We start from the raw sequence: 16,704 nt of genomic DNA on the forward strand, positions 1-16,704 counted from the left end.
CAGCAGGATGCATCTTCCAGCTGAAGCTGGGATTTAAGCACACACCAATGCTACCATCTTAATTTCGGGCTGGGACACAAACCGGAGACCCAGCCTGCTGAAGCCCCACACCACTTACCTGCTGATTTGTAATCTAGCCCACGTCAGCTGGCTCTCCAAGAAGGGAGCAGAGATGGGATATGCTGCAAGTCAGGCAGCTGCACTAGCAAGCAGTTGGCAGTGGCCATGCTCTAAAAAAGGTTTCTTCCGAAAGAAGCTCAAGCCCACCTTCCTGCACAGCCAACAGAGGGACATCTCACACCTCTGGACACCTTTAAAGCCACAAATAGTGTCAAAATAGTGCTGATATCTTGGTCATTGTGAAGCAGTACAGCAGTCTCTGACTATAAATGATTTCTTCAAAGTCAAGTAGGAAACCTGTTGGCACAAAAAAAAAAAAGGAAAAAAAGGTCAGTTTTTCCAAATTTCAGAGATAATTTCAGCCATATTTGTTCACACTTTAAAAGAAAAATTAAAGCCTTACAGTTGAAGATGGATGATCTATTCATAGCAAATAATGTAGCCATCAAACAGAGACTTTTAGTCACTTGATGTATTATCAATGAATAGACTGATTTTTATGAATATGCTCATTAGCTGTAATTGTTTAACAAATGATTTATCTGAAAAAGTTTCATCCCCTGAGTTGTCTCTGATCTACTTGCTTTTTGATTATTCACTAGATGTGGTACATGATTACTTTGCTCCCTCATAGAATAAGTGAAATATTAGCAGTATCTGTGAACACTTGCAGTATGAATATTCATTTGTGAATGCAAATGTTATATGACTTGTCATTAAAGGCATCCATTATCGCCCTATGAAGAGTAGTTTGACTCTTTTTAAAAATAAATGTAATTTATTGTGACATCTATTCATTATCAAGGTTACTCTAAAATACAACTAAGTAATTACCTTTAAATGTTAATTCATCCCTTGCTGCAAATATTTTTTCTTTTAAATACAAATTTTAAATGTTGCTGTAAACAGAGATATGGGCTTCTTAACTCTTGCACTGCCAAGCATGGGTTATTTTCAGAGAATGAGCATGTCTACACTGAAACCCCATCACAGGATAAGATTTTGCACTCACATATACTATGGGAAAGAATTTACACTGTTAGAGGCTGAGAAGAGTGGCATCCAAAAGGTAAAGAGAAAAAAAAGAGAGAAGGGAAGAAATATGAGACATTCACAGGAAAAATGAAATTCTCCAGAAAGCAATAAAAATGCAATAAAGTAAACAAGTTGAAGTGCTGTGGAACAGCTAAAAACCTTGACAGCATGTAACGATAAATTACTCAAGAGAGGAGGACACTGAAGATGGAAATTCTGCTTGTAATTCAGTCATATTAAAGGAAACTTCAGATCTGTGTAAAGAGCTGGCATTAATTTATTTGCTTTCACAGGAAAATATTACATATTGTTTTGAAATTGTTTTTTTCTTTATCCAGAAATAGCACTCTGAGTGCTACTGCTGTGCTGTTGCAATAGCTTCTCACATGTAAAATTAATATCTGCTAAATATGGCATACCAAGTGAGGTAGTGACAAATAATGGACCACAATATGATTTGTTAGGAGTTCTTCTAATGTTCTGCTAAAGAATACGGTTTTAAATGCTCCATTGTCTGGCGTACCCACAGTGAATTGCCCTTATAAAAGCTCTGCTGAATATTTTTAAAAACAGAATTTCAAAAGCCTTAGAAAGAAATTCAGATCCCTGCTTGGTGACACAGAGTTTCAGGAAATGGTTGTAATAATTGCATAGAAATGTTTTCATACAGTTCAGCAGGAAGTTGACAATCTCTTATGTCATCACTATTAATGAGAGTATAGACATTTCTTATTAGCTATGAGAAAATGAAGCAGATTATGTGATGAAAGGTAAAGGAAGTTAAAGCTCTTTCATCCATAAAACAGTAAATATAACAAGAACAGCAAAACATGGGTGCAGAAGCCAAGTATCTCTTTGGAAGGTGTTACCTGCTCACTGCAGCAATTGCTAAGTAGAGGTAGATCAGCAGGAGAAACAGGAGGCCTTCTCACACATCTACAAAGGAAGGAAGAAAAGAAGCTGCACTCTAAGCCTACAAATAGTAAGTCAGAATAGGCCAAAAAGGATGCAGTGGATCAGCTGCCATAATGGAGTGAACTGTGTAAATATGTCTAGAAATTCAAACCTGGGACCTACTGTGGAGAAATACAAGACTGAAGCGACTGACTCCGACCCTTGTGTTGTAAGTACTGTGTATCTTCAGTCAGGAAGATGGACATACTTGACAAAGCCCCATTTAGTGCTGGGGCTTGGCATCAGTGGAGAATCCTAGTAGAAGTCTGACTCTTGCTCTTTCCATGAGCTTCCACAGAAAATATTCTGTATCTACCACTGGAGAGCTACACTTGGTACCTGGAAACAGAGAAACAGAAGCAAAGATAATAAAACAGTGGAGCAACTAAGCAATATAGTGTGTTTAGAGTACTTACAGCTGCAGGAGTAAAAAGGAAAAGGTTCAAAGAAGAATTTGGGATCTTTGTGGAGGTGGGTAGAGCCACAGCAAAGAATAATAACTTGTTTTAATATGCAAAATGAAAAATAGAGTAGACTCAGAGTGTGGAAGAAAATACAGACCAAAACAGAAATCTACTTTTGAACAGAGTTGCTATATTAGTGATAAACAAAATCATTTTCCAAAAGAGTCTAAACAAGAATAAAATGGGTTGATAAGAACAGTTGTGTATACATTTTCATGAAAGAAAAGTATTCAGCATCAATCAAGATCATTATAATAGCATCACTAAGGATCTCCAGTGGAAGAACTAGGTCCAGCAACCTGAATAGTACCTTGAATATAAATGGAGCATGTGTTAATTTCAAGCTGCATGGCAGACACCAAATCCAGTTGCACATAAAAATGACAATAAAAAACTGAAAAGAAAACCTAGTCATGTGGAACACAGGTGGTAAATCTAACATTTTACATTAGAAAGCCTACTTCTAGTGTGAATACTTGAGAACTGGTAATTAAGTGCAATAAAATCCTGACAGATTATGTAAATTTGCTCTGGTCTTCCTTTCTGTGCTCTACTCTATGTAACTAAATTTGATTTTAATACTAATATCTTCGAAATTGTGCTGCTTGTGATGGTTAGTGTACCAAAGGTGAATCAAGCTATTCAAATGCTTCACTGTAAGTTATTCCTTTCTGGTTCTTCTGTCCTAATATAGATGTTTAAAATTTCCAACATATAGCTAAAGCTATGCTGCCTATGCCCATCTTTTTATTGATATATTATTCATACAACACAGATTGAAGACAAATTGCCTCAATAAATTGTGTTATTTGATGCAACAGCGGTTATAATGTGGTTCTTGTTGTGTTGGCATCATTGGAAAGATATTTCATTGTTGTAATGTCATAGAGATTTTTATATTTTATTCAGTTTAGCACCATGCAGTTTATTGCTTTTAGTTGCTATTTTGATTTTTATTCCCGTGCCACCAGATATTCCATTTAAAAATCATAAGCATATGACTTCCTTTATGGTGAATGAATTCTACCTTGTAAAAATCCTTAACAGAATTTAATTGAATTCATTGGAGTTTTCAGCAGTTCATTCTATCCTGAATAAGAATGGACACAAATTTCTCCCTCTCTAAACTAGTGGTGAAAACATTCTTTTATAATATTAGACTTAGGAATAGAATATTTTCTTAGATTCCCACTTGAAATACTGCACCATCAGTTCCTGGAATTCTCCTGGCATAAAAATTTTTAAGGCATGAAGTAGTTGCTGAAGGTAAAGGAACCCCACATCCCAGTACTTGCCTCTCAGGTTTAAGAAAAATTTCATCTGAAATCTGGTTGCTTTGTTAATTGATTGATTTTGTCCAAAACAGTTATGCAGTAGAACTGCATGAGTAAAATTGGGACTTTTCTATATTTTGGCTAAATATCTTCATAAATATTTATCTCTGGCCGGTGTGTTGGGTGTCTTCACTGATACCATTATTCTGTGTGCACACAGTTGAATGAACAGGATTCAAAAAAGAATAATATTTCAAGATTTGAAAGTACTGAGGCAACTTGTGCTACTTTCTCCAAGTGTCAGCATACAACCCAAAATGCATGGTGACACCCTCTCTCTAAAATAATTTCTTGTCTTTCTTGTGAGTTTCCAAATATATGACAAAAGAGAGTGAGAAAAAAAGAGACAAATATAGATGCTGATAATTATAGGAAAAGCCTTCTGGCACGTCCAGAAATAGAATGCAAACTTCTGACTCATATGTCTGCATCCTGGCCACTGCACCACACTGCTTTTCCTACAGACTTATTTTTATGGAGTAAACGCATATTTCATAAATATCGAGATTGAAATATATTGTAAAATTGTCACCAAAAACTCGTTTTACATGCTGTTAAGGGTTTACTGTGTTTATACACATTTTAAAATAATGCCGTGCAAGAAAGCCCCCAGACTGCAAGATGTTACATAATTTCACTACCACTGCTTAATATTTTATAAATCATCAATGTTAATCTATCTGAGCTGTGCTATGAAAATCTTTCAAGAGTCAGTAATTGGAATTTTGCAAGGATCTTTATTTTATGAAGAAATACAAAAATGCCAAATCATTAAGGTGTTTTCACGAACAAAGAGAGTATGCTATTGTGAATTAAATTAGTTTTAGCTTAACATTTTGTCAACATAGAGGAACACTGTGTGTCTCTGATCTTCATTATCCATTCTCTCTGACTTCATTGCTTTTAGGAAGACATTTTGTAAACAGCTTGAAGAATATTTTAATTTAAAAATCCTAAATATAAAACATTCTGGTTTCTAAGAAATATATGAGCTTAGTATCTTAAATGTGTTCTCCATGTAGTGTTTGCTGTCTTAAATGTGTGCCCTTTTTGCTCAGTTCACTGAGTTCTTGGAGCACAACTTGCACTTTTTGCATACAAGTATCCCCCTGTTTCTTGGAGACATAAATTATATGGAGAGATTCCAGTACCCAAAGGGAGCCTACAAGAAAGATGGAGTGGGACTTTTTACAAAGGTATGCAGTAACAGGACAAGGGGGAATGGCTTCAAACTGAAAGACATTAGCTTTAGATTAGATATTAGGAAAAAGTTCTTTACTGTTAGAGTGGTGAGACACTGGAGCAGATTGTCCAAAGAAGCTGGGGGTGGAACATCCCTGGAAGTGTTCTGGGCCAGGCTGGATGGAGCTCTGAGCAACCTGGTCCAGTGAAAGGTGTCCCTGCCCATGGCAGGGTGTTGGACCTAGTTGACGTTAAGGTCCTTTCCAACCCAGGGCATTCTATAATTCTATGATTCTATAATACATATTAGGGGAGCACAACAAATACATATCTAAAGTCACACATTTACGCAGATTAGTAGAAATAACATACATATATGCCCAGATTCTTTATATTTATGACTTTTGGGTAAAGCAGCACTGTCTCATATTTTAATATATGGGAAAGGAGAACATTTGGGGTTTGTGGAACATCATTTTCCCTTCTATGTGTACAGGCAACCAAGCAGGATGGTCTACTTGGCACAGGAAATTATCTTCAAGAGAACAGCCTAGCTACAGCCACTGGTGGTATGTGGGCAAAAGGAGACAGAAATAAAATCAGCTCCTATTTAGTCTAAAATCTAAATGCTGAAGACATAATAAATCAAAAGACCAGAAGAAATGAAGACTCTTTATATGCTGATGTATGGGCAACAGGTGAGAGATATTCAGAATGCTTCCTTATGAGCACATATTTCAGTTATTCACTGAAGCAGGAAGGGGGTATATTAATCAAATTTTTAAAAACTTGATATATTCTAATATATTCCTTCTAAGGGATTAAACAGCAAAAGCAACAGAAGAAGGGTGCTCTTGATCATTCAGCACTCCCAAGTCATTGAATGCCTGAAACTAAAAAGTTTTCAATCATTATGTACCACCATTCCAACAGAAATATCACGATATGGATAAAGTGAGCATGTTCTTCCTTCCATCAAATCTGAGTGCAGAGTGAGTTCCAAAAGTATTCTCTAATAACATGCAGGGAGGAAAGTTAATTACTGTGCATCCTTTCTCTTCATCTAGCAGATGTTTCAGCAAAAACTGCACTTCTGCCCCTGGAGCTTGTAAAACTAGAGGTGAATATTTCTTGACCTATAACTATGTTTGACCCTGGGGACATTGTATACTACAGAAATTGCTTGATTATCAGGCTGGTGATGCCTAGTTCAGTGGGAGTGATAGAGTCTGATTTATATTTCTTATGTGGAAACAGAATGCATAACTGTGTAACCAGTATGTTCTAGACTTGGTGCTTTAATAGGCCCAACGTAGAAATGCTGAAAATAGCTATGAGTCAAATCAGTTGAGAAAAAAAACATAAACGGAAGCATCTGAGACATGAGTGGAACTACTTCACATTATATTCAAAATCCACAGTCTAAAAGAGTGGAAAAATATTCACACTGCTTATAAAAGCAACTTAATAATGGAAAAAAGCAGGTACAAAATTGTATTTAATTTATATATGTATGTATATGTATTTTAGAAATGAAATGGGGAGTTTATCCACAAATGTTCAAAGTGTTCTGACTGTGGTTCATTATTTTAAAATGTGTATAAGCATGGGGTAAACTCTCAACATACTGCTCATAATAAGCTTTTGATGAGAATACTCTTCATTCCTCTGTTTAATATTTATGAAATAAGCATTTACTTAGTGAAAGTAAGCCTTTAAGTGAGGCACATTTCTCTGTGACCAGAATGAAATGAATATAAATAATATAAGTTAGAAAGTAAGAGTTGTAGGAAATATATAAAATGAAGAAACAGGAACATGATGAAAAACCTCTAGTCAGCAGAGTCAAAAACAATGCAAATTAGACTTTTAAATAAACTAGGAACAAAAGAAACCCTGAAAACAGTGTCAGTCCATTGTTTATAGATAGAAATTCTGGCCTCTGTCTTGGCTCAACTCAGAATTCCACTGCAACAATGATGCAGTCTCAGTGCAGGAGGAGGTGGTAGATTTACTCCACTTAATTGAGGAAAGGCAAAGTGGTCTGTCAGAAATGTGCTTTTCCAGCAGTGGGATGATGCAGCTAAGCCCTGTGGTGATGAGGGCACAGAGATAGTTCCCATGCTACCAACACTGTGGTCACTTCTGCTTCACTGCTTCCTTACGTGAGGTGTTCTAAAGGAGCACATCTGTGTAACTGTATTTTAGACAGGAGCTGATTTTTGTTGTTGCATTGGGTTTGCACGGCCAAGCTTTGGTAGTGGGGGCGCTTATAAGGGTGGCTTCTGTGAGAAGCTGCCAGAAGCTTCCTCCATGTCCAATATAACCAATCCCTGGTAGTCCCAGTACTGCTGGTCAAGGCAGGCCAACTAGAAATGGAGATAACACCTCCGTGATAACATATTTAAGAAGAAGGAAAAAAAAGATATTGCACAATTGTAATTGTGGCAAGAGAACAGCGGGGTGAGAACATCTGAGAAGAGCAACACTGCAGACACCAAGGTCAGTGGAGAAGGAGGGGGAGGAGGTGCTCCGGGCACCGGAGCTGGGATTGTTCTGCAGCCCGTGGTAAAGACCATGGTGAAGCAACTCTGCCCTTGCAGCCCTTGGAGATCCACAGGGATGGAGAGATCCACCCACAGTCCATGAAAGAGTGATCCAGGTTGCAGCAGTTTGCAGAGATCTGTTGCTCGTGAGATGGACTCACATTGGAGAAGTTCATGGAGAATTGTCTCCCATGGGAGGGACCCTACATTGGAGCAGGGGAAGAACTCCTCACCCCGAGCAGTGGGAGAAACAACGTGCAGTGACCTGACCATAATCCCCATTCCCTGCCCCCCTGCAGTGCCAGGGAAGGGGGCATAGCTGGGAGGGAGGGAGGGAAGGAGGGAGAGAGGGTGGGGGAAGGTGTTTTTAAGGATTTCTTTCACTTCTCATTATCCTGCTCTGATTTTGTTAGTAATAAATTCATTTAATATCTCGAATTTGAACCTGTTTTACCTGTGATGATGGTATTTGGTAAGTGATCTCTCATACTCCTTCTCTCAACTCATGAAACCTTCATTATATTTTCTCCCCCCTGTTCAGCTGTGGAGGGGAGTGAGAGACAAGCTTTGGTGCCTGGAATCCAGCCAGGGTCAACCCAGTACAATTGTCTTGATCTTCCTACCGGGAGCTAAGTATTTACCTTCTGTTAGTTTGTTTGCTTGTTCTCTCTGAAGAGTCCCTGGAAGGCTGAGTGAAGAAGACCTCTGTAAGACCTTGCATTCCCACCTTACCTATAGCATGCTGGTCAGGCAGCTGTCAAAGAGCCTTGATCACCTTCCAACAAAATGATGGAGAGCCAGAAGCCTGGAAGCTCAAGGATTACTGGCCTGCAAACTTCTCAGCACCTAGCTCTTTTGCAATCCAAACTCTCATGGGAATCTGGAAGACTACTAATGAGCTAGGAGAAGCAAGGGCCACAGGGTCTTCAATTACGGGTCAGAGAGTTACATGAACTGCCCCAGAGCCGGGATTCTTGGCCTTCCCTTTTACAAAAGGACTTCATCTGTCAGGGCTTTGACTGCATACTCTAAAAGTGAATGTATTGCAAATCCTGTGGAAAAAAAATCTGTCTACACCTGTCCTGATATCAGCTACAGGAAGAGGTAGTTTTGGAGACTGGAGATGACTCAATCTCTAGCTTCTCTACTGGAGAGGAGGAGGTGAAAAAATATCCCAGCAGAGGACACAAAGAAATTTTAGGTAGTGTGAGGTGGAAGAAAACAGCATATCAAAAGTGTGTTATTGCAGATGGGAAAATACAATGGGAATGGCATTCCTAGTCCCACAGACATGGTCAACCAATTGATGCTGATGCACTCATCCAATGTCACTATGCCCCAAACAATTATTTAGTCAGGCTGGAGCTTGGGGGTCATCTACTGGATCATCAATCAGTATGGCAGCACTGTTTGTGTGTGTACAGCAAGGTGTTTACAGAATAAGAGGAGAAAGGGGAGGTCAGAGGGGTGTCTGTAGGATCTGTAGCCAGAGGAAGGCACTGCCTGGAATTTCTGGACAGGGACGTGGGAGGAGGTCTCAAAAGCTGTCATAGTCATCACACTGTACCTACCAACATGCTCTTCAGATATACTGTGAATCCCACAATAAGAAGGTCTTGAGATCTTTCCATTTTTATGGACGCTACACACAAATAAATGGTAGAAGGACTTCTGCATTCAAAGCAGTTTGGTAGACACAAAGAAAATCACCAAATAGAAGCCAGCAATTTTTTATGTCCATTCTGGTCCACAAAGAGCACACAGCTTTTTAAAATTACTTTTATGGAAGCTGTCTGTTCCTTCTTCTGAACGATGTCATTCAGGGTTGGCTATGGTTTTGCTTAGTCTCATCTCAAACTTTTAGTCAGTGCACCTACACCCATCTGTAGGCAACGTTTCATGTGATTTGGGAATGCCCAGCACCTTTTCAAGTCAAGTCCTTCCTTTTCTCAGGACTTCTTCCAACCACACAGCTAATTGTCACACCACTGTGAGCACCATGCCAGAGGTAAGTTTTCAGCTCCGTTCCTCACAACATGCCTGGACTAAAACTCATGGTACAATCTTCCAAAAAAGGCACCATCCCAGCTTTGCTGGGGCATACTTAATTCTCTTAAAGCCCAGGGCATTTCAGCAATGTTGGACTGGAAAATCAGTGCAGTTCTACATTGCATTGGAGGTCACATCTGAAGGGTTTTTTTATGTTAAGCAATCACAGACCTGTGTTTCCGAAAGCAATGTTATTTTGGAAATTTCAGTTTTACAGGTGCTTAATCAAAAAGGCTGTAAAGAATTAATTTTCTGTGAAACTACTGAGGATTTGCCTTAGAAATACACACTTAGAAAAAGAAGAAACTATTAAAAAAAAAAAGCAAAAAGAGGCACTATCATATTGCTTTCCCTACAGTAATATTTTCTCAAATTTGTAAAACAAATTGATTTTTGGAGAATGCATCAAATCTCCTCTTTCCTTTCCATCTCTCTCTTGAAATATGGTTTGAACCAATACTTCAGACACATGTATTTTAAGCTATTTACTTTAAATTGTGATTTGCATACTGCCAAGTATTTAAATGTAGTTGTAATTACGGTGGTTGGGAGTGACAAACACCAGGAGACCATCTATCAAGCTAATTTATCTCCCTATCTGTATCAGTATCAATCCATTCACTGTTCTTCTTTTACAGTATCCGAGATAATATGGTATTTACAGTGTTATGTGTTTGCCAGATGCATGTTAATTAAGCAAGAGGAGATTTAAATGTGTCTTTGGCTGGTTTCTTCATTCAGCTGTCTTGAGAAATACTCAAAAGTAATTTCCATTAACTGCTGTGCTATTTACTGGTGAGGACAGAAATGGTCATTAGTGACTCTCTGCTGCTGAATGCAGCCCTCCATTTCATCATAATTCTTGGGGAAGATTTGCTTCAATGCTAAAAAAAACTCTGTGTATCATTGTTCCAAAACCTCTGCCTTGTCGCAAATGCCAGCATAGATTGATATTTATTTTTAAGCTTAGAATGTGAGTTTTAACAGCTGAAACAAAATCTATGCATTAGCAAAGGGAACACATTTTCTAAGAAATTTCAGGAAAAGGGGAAAAGAGCAGTTGTGAGTCCAATTAATCTGGTATTCTCATGAAAGCCTAGGCCTGGGTCTTCAACATCTTAAACCAGGAAAAGTTTTTGGAAGTTTTCTTTTACACCTTTTCTGTTTCCTTCTTTGTGCCAACATGATGTGCAAAACTGTCTGGAACAGGATAGGGGTGGTGACACTGCCAGATAAACACAAGGAACTGACTTACTGCTCATTCATGCCCTGTGCTATTCTGTGCTGTAGACTCCCTAGGGCTGAATTTATTTAGCAAAGCATTTTAGGATGTACAGACCTTGCTTGGTAGGCCTTCCGGTGTTGTATTTTCACACAGATGAACTATTCTTGAAGAGTTTCTCCATTCTATAGGATAAAAATAGATTTTTCTTTAACAGCAGATGACTACTGTACATGTCCTTGTCCCACCCAGCTATTCCACAACCAGTATATTTATTGCGGAATTTGGGAGAAAACATCACTTGGCATTATTTTTATAGTTCCCATATTTTTCTCTCTGTATCTCAAGGTTGTAGCAGAATAGAATCTTGTCCCCCATCAACATGGTGATAGAAAAAAGAAATACGTGGCTGTTGGTTTAAGTTTTTCTTTTTTTCTACAGTATTTTTTACTTTCTCCACAGCATTGTGACTGTTTAGGAATGTGATAAACCTTATCTTCCTGGAAAGTAACTAGAGGATGATTTTTTTGTGGGAGTTCAGTCCTAGTTAAGACATACTATGTGAATACACACAAGGCATCAGTTTTCAAATATCTTCATTAATGGGCTTCAAACCAATCAATAAATCAACCCATGGAAATTCATGGCAGGGGGAGGGGGGAAGCAGTACAATGAATCACTGCACTTTTGGCAATTTCATGTGCTTAATCACTATGGATCTGTGAAGATTCATGTCTTTTAAGTACACTGTCTTGCAAAGGTACCAAATGATCTTTCACTCCCTTCAAAATTCCCTGTTAGTCTTTTAAACAGACTCTCCCCTCCAAAAGAGCATATGAAATATCCCTTTAATTATACAGGCACCTAAACCTACCCATAAATTGATGCTAACATGCATATCAAAGATTTTCTCAGAACCATACAATGCCAGAAGCACTTTTCTGTTTCATAAAAATCTTAATGAAGCTTAAAACAGCAACTTCTAACATCTTTACTCAGAGATATAGAACCTTGTAGGTCTTTTTAATAAATATGCTCACTGATTTCTTTGATTACATGCAATAAAGTGTACAGGTTTATATACACATCAAATGAGTAAAATGATGTTACCTAGACAAATTATGTTCTCGTGCATGGGGAATATCCATTAAAACGGGAATGAGGACCTGTGCTGGGTCTATGAACTCTGACTGCTTTGAGAGGAACAGTATGATTTATGACTTACAAGCGAGCTGTCCTCTCCACCAAGAAACTTCCTCTCATTCCCTTCCAATTTGGGGAAATTTTCATCACTTTTCAGCATTTTTGGTTAGGGAGTACTGGCCAGGTATGGGTTACAGATGACTAAAAAATAGAGGAAAATTCTATTTCACACCCACACAATTGTGACCAGTGGGGAGGTTTGTGGTTTGTAATTATTGAAAGAAACGCACGGTCTTTGCAAGTATAGGGTCTTACTTATTTCCTTTCTTTGAGGAATGATAATGCAGTAAATCATACACCTCTGAAGTTTTATTAAATATTTATCATAAAGATTTACCAGCCTTATTAGTTTCACCTCTGCCAGCAGAAGAGCTTTCACAAAATGGAATGGGATTTCTATTTTACACTTCTCAGCCTTTGACTACAATGCATTAAGACAACACAGTGACTTATTTTTCCAGATGTGTTTTGCTTTCTTTGAGCATAATTTTCCCCCTGGTTTTGTTTAATTTTACACTTGACTGAGGTGTATAAACTGAAGGAGCTGAGGTAATTTCAGAAAAACACATATGTGGGTTAAAAAATGTTTGAATCATAATTTTGAAAAAAAACCAAAACCAGTTGCAGCAATAACATAATTATCTGGAGTCTGAATAGAATTTGCTTAAGAAAACCCATGACTTGTAGCAGTGGCACAGCAGTGGTTTAAGAAGCACTACTCCTAGCTTAGATCAAGTGATAGACTGGAGATAGGTGCTCCATTTCTAACTTGACCTCAAGCTTTCTGACTCATGTCATGAATCAAGCAAGGCCATCTAGAGCTGGTTGTCCAGGACTGTGTCCACATGGTTTTGCAACATCTCAAAGGATGGAGACTCCACAGCTTCTCTGTTGGAACACTGTTCCAGTATAAAATCATCTTCGCAAAAAAAAACAAAAAAAAACAAAAAAAAACCACCATAGTATTTTCTGATGTCCAGGAGGATTTTCATATGTTTCAGTTTGTGTCCTTTGCCTTACATCCTCAAGGGCAAGGGGACCTTGAGGACAGTGGGACCTCACCCTCCATTCAGAAGTTAAAATCCAAATGAGAAAAAGAGCCCTTTAAAATGCCTCACATTGTCATTATGCTAAATACAAAGTGAGATCAATGAGTCAGAACTGGAGATTGGATTGCCTTTATGATGCAGATCGTCAGTTTGTTATTTTAGGTCAAAATCCTAGTTATGTACAGCTCTGTGCAATGGGACACCTGCTTCCTGCCTGGATCTGTCCATCTTCCTCCAGCAACCTAACAAGATTTCAGGCTTTTTTTCAAGTTTGCTGGGCACTTCTGGCATTTTCTAAATTATATCAGGACTGAATTACTAACTAAAGCTATTCTTGATGTTAATAACCTGAAATATGGCCCCAGCCCCTGCAAGCTGTGCTCCCCCACAACATTGTGTCTGATTGCTTTTGTTTGCTACCAATAACTGCTCAGAAGTGATCCATCCCAGATGTGCCACCTCTGGGCTCTTCAGCTCCATGGCTGTGTCCCCCACTGACTTGCTAAAAGATTGACCACAGGACTGGCTCACATCTGAGCACAGACAGGTTGCAGTAGAAGCCTGCTGAGTTTCCACCAACCCATTTGTAACTGGAAGGCATGTGGCCTGCATCCCTCCTGTGTACAGGCCACTGCCTAAGGAATGTCTGTTCTCTCCTGACATAAGACTATTCAAAGTTCTCCAAACCAGTGTAGTACTCCCCTGTTTGCCACAGTATAAACTCCATTCTATAGCAGCAATACAGGATGGAAGATTCAGACTAGCACAAGGTAGCCGAAAGCCATATGCACCTTCGCTCCCACCTTGATATTGTCCTGGCATTGACTCCTTCTGTGGTGGCCATAGGTTTGAAGCTTGATTTCAGATTGCATGAAGAAATATTTTTTGCTGTTTTGAATTCTTCATAGACTTTGCTGTCCCAGTATTTTTAAAACCCTATTCCTGATTAAAACATTTGTTTGCAAAACACCTTGAAATCAGCATTAAAGGTATATACCACTAATTCTGCAAAAGAAAATTACTCTCTTAGAAGGTCTGTATTGACAAAGACCTTATGCCATTTCCTACATACTGAAGTAGCCATAAATGTCCCCTCTTTCTAGATCCTGCATTGTTTGGAAGAAATAAGGCATGATGTACAGGAGGGGAGAAGCAGCCCTGGTTGTGTCCATGGACCCAAGGAAGGCATCCAGGTAAAGCTACTGATGCAAAGGTGACAGAAGCCGTGAGAGCTTCCCTTGCAATGACCTTGCTCATCTACTGGCCTTGATTTGTATTTCATCCTGCCCAGCCCCATGCCACTTCCTTGGGCTTTGTACTTGTCAAAGCAGGAACACTACTATCCTAACTTCAGCAATTATCCAGTGACTCCGAAACCTATGGCAAAGACCACCAGTCTTTGTTTGTATCAAACCAACTTAGGGTCAAAGGCCTTGAGCTGCTTTATTGCCAAAAAAGCCCCAAACAAAACAAACACAAACAACAAAAAAAAAAAAAAAAAAAAACCCCACCAAACAAAAAAAAACCCCAAACAAACAAAAGAAGAAAAAATGCTGCTGTACAAATACATTAGAGGTCTTGTGGGATATCTTGGTCTTAACAAACTCAGGCATAGGCTAAGGGATCATCTCTTTTTATTACAGGAAGGCATATTAAGTTTCCCTTGTACTATTAAAATCTGTATCTTTGAGAATTCCTTTACCCATACATCCAGAAAAAAAATTCACGCAGTGGGGTAATCCTCCTTCCCTAAGTCTTTAATTTCACTTCCTTACCTTCTGCCACCTATGGCTTTTCCTTCAACTGGGAAGTAACTGTTTCTGACAGCTCATTAATTAGTCTCCTGTTGTAACTGCTGGACTCTGCCTACCTGCTGCTCCCTGAGAGCTCAGCGAGGCTTTCCTAGGGCCATGCGATCAGTCGCATCCCAGAGTCCATTTGGGACAGTCCCTTGATCTGGCTCCGGCAGCCAGCAGCGTTACAACGCAGTGGTGGTAAAGAAGGCAGAGAAGGGTCTCTCATGAGGGTTTGAGATGGCTTTAATCACATCTCATCCCAGCGCCCACAGAGGCAGAGAGACCTTGTGGTCCGGGTGCAGGGTGGTTTTGTCCGGGCCCAGGGGCAGTCCCTAGGCGGGGTTGGGGTACAGGAGCCAATAGGGAGAAACCAAGGGAGTGGCCAAGGCTAGGGCAGGGAACAGGGGGAACATGGCATCACAGAATCAGGGGGTTAAGTATTGCAGTTAGGAATAAGAAAAGTCCCATTTGCTTTCAGCTTGTGCTGCTCTTGTGGTATTTATTTGTGAAGTCTATCTTTGAGGTTTTCATGCCTTTCTAGCTAAACCATCCATTCCTTTAATGTTTTGGATTTTCTGTCATGTCCAGACTGCAAACCATCCACAAATTAAAGGCTCGTATTACATTGCTTGTTTTGATTGGTAAATTCTATTTGCTTTAATCATAGCTTAATTCTGTGTCTCCTCAAGATCTGTTATCTTATTCAAGATACAGGTACTCAAAATTGCAAGCCTAGCTCTTCAGTCTTAGTCAGAAACTCCTCTATGTTTTTCTCTCATTCAGACAATCTCTGCTAAAATTCATCTTTCTCTGTATGTATTCATGTATTTTCAGATGGAACACAATACTCCTCAGACTTCTGCAGTACAGTTTCATAGTCAGCCTCCTCTTTCTGGGATAGCTAAAAAATGAAAAATATTTGCTGCTTCAGAATCTGCTATTATGAGAAATAGAGCTACCTCCGCCTTCTTACTTGTACCTTCTGCTACTGATGGGTGCTTTTTAAAATCCTCTTTTATCTCTGACACCATGTGCTGTCCATCCTGAGCCAAGGATTTTAACAAACAAGTGTTTCCTACCACATCCAAATTCCAACAGATCAGCACATTATATTATGGGTTTTGGCATAAAACAACACATTGACCAATTAACACCAGAAATTTCTAAGGCTCCCTACAAGCTCTGTAGTAGTAGAGCTCCTGAATTTTCACTCCTGTTTTTTCCCCTGAAACTATTCTGAATTTATCTGTATGCTGTTTGGTGGTGGTGGTGTTTTTAAAGCAGTAAAACAGCTTCACCTCAAATACTACTCTCACCATTGATACCACTAATGTATTTCTTAAGGGAAAGGAAAGGCATGGAAACTTCACAGGAAAAATGTATCTTAAGAAAACCTTCAAATCAGTTTGTCTCTATTGCTTCCTCATTATTCCCCCCCACCTTCCTGTAATAGCTTTCATGTATATATTCAGAAAATTCAAAGAGGGTTTTTCCAGATAAGAAATTGTCACACTGAAATTCAAATCTGAGGTTGCATGTTCTCAGAAGCTTTTGATGTTTTCTCACCGTTGACTTTCCCAAAGAAAGGAGATAGCTAACATCTCTTTTTTATTACCCCACACAGAGCAAGGGAAAAGAATACCCCTGCTATTTGTTGAGCAAGGACTAAAGGCAAGCTAGAATGGCAATTCCATTTTCAAAGTTTTATCAAAATTGGTGAATTAAATGCTGATTATGGTTTATCTTTACC

The 16,704-nt window shown here is 39.0% G+C and overlaps 1 long non-coding RNA gene across 1 annotated transcript; it reads right to left on the reverse strand.

Annotated features, from left to right (window-relative positions):
- Positions 1–2,235: 2,235 nt before the first annotated feature.
- LOC109143844 lies at positions 2,236–15,185 on the reverse strand. The gene is made up of 3 exons (XR_002044214.2): positions 15,029–15,185; positions 11,024–11,091; positions 2,236–2,448 (listed from the first exon to the last, which is right to left on the reverse strand). It is a non-coding gene; the product is annotated as an uncharacterized LOC109143844 (long non-coding RNA).
- Between the last annotated feature and the right edge of the window lie 1,519 nt (positions 15,186–16,704).

The sequence above is a fragment of the Corvus cornix genome, chromosome 2 (genome assembly GCF_000738735.6).
Source record: "Corvus cornix cornix isolate S_Up_H32 chromosome 2, ASM73873v5, whole genome shotgun sequence".
Classification (NCBI taxonomy): Eukaryota; Metazoa; Chordata; class Aves; order Passeriformes; family Corvidae; genus Corvus; species Corvus cornix.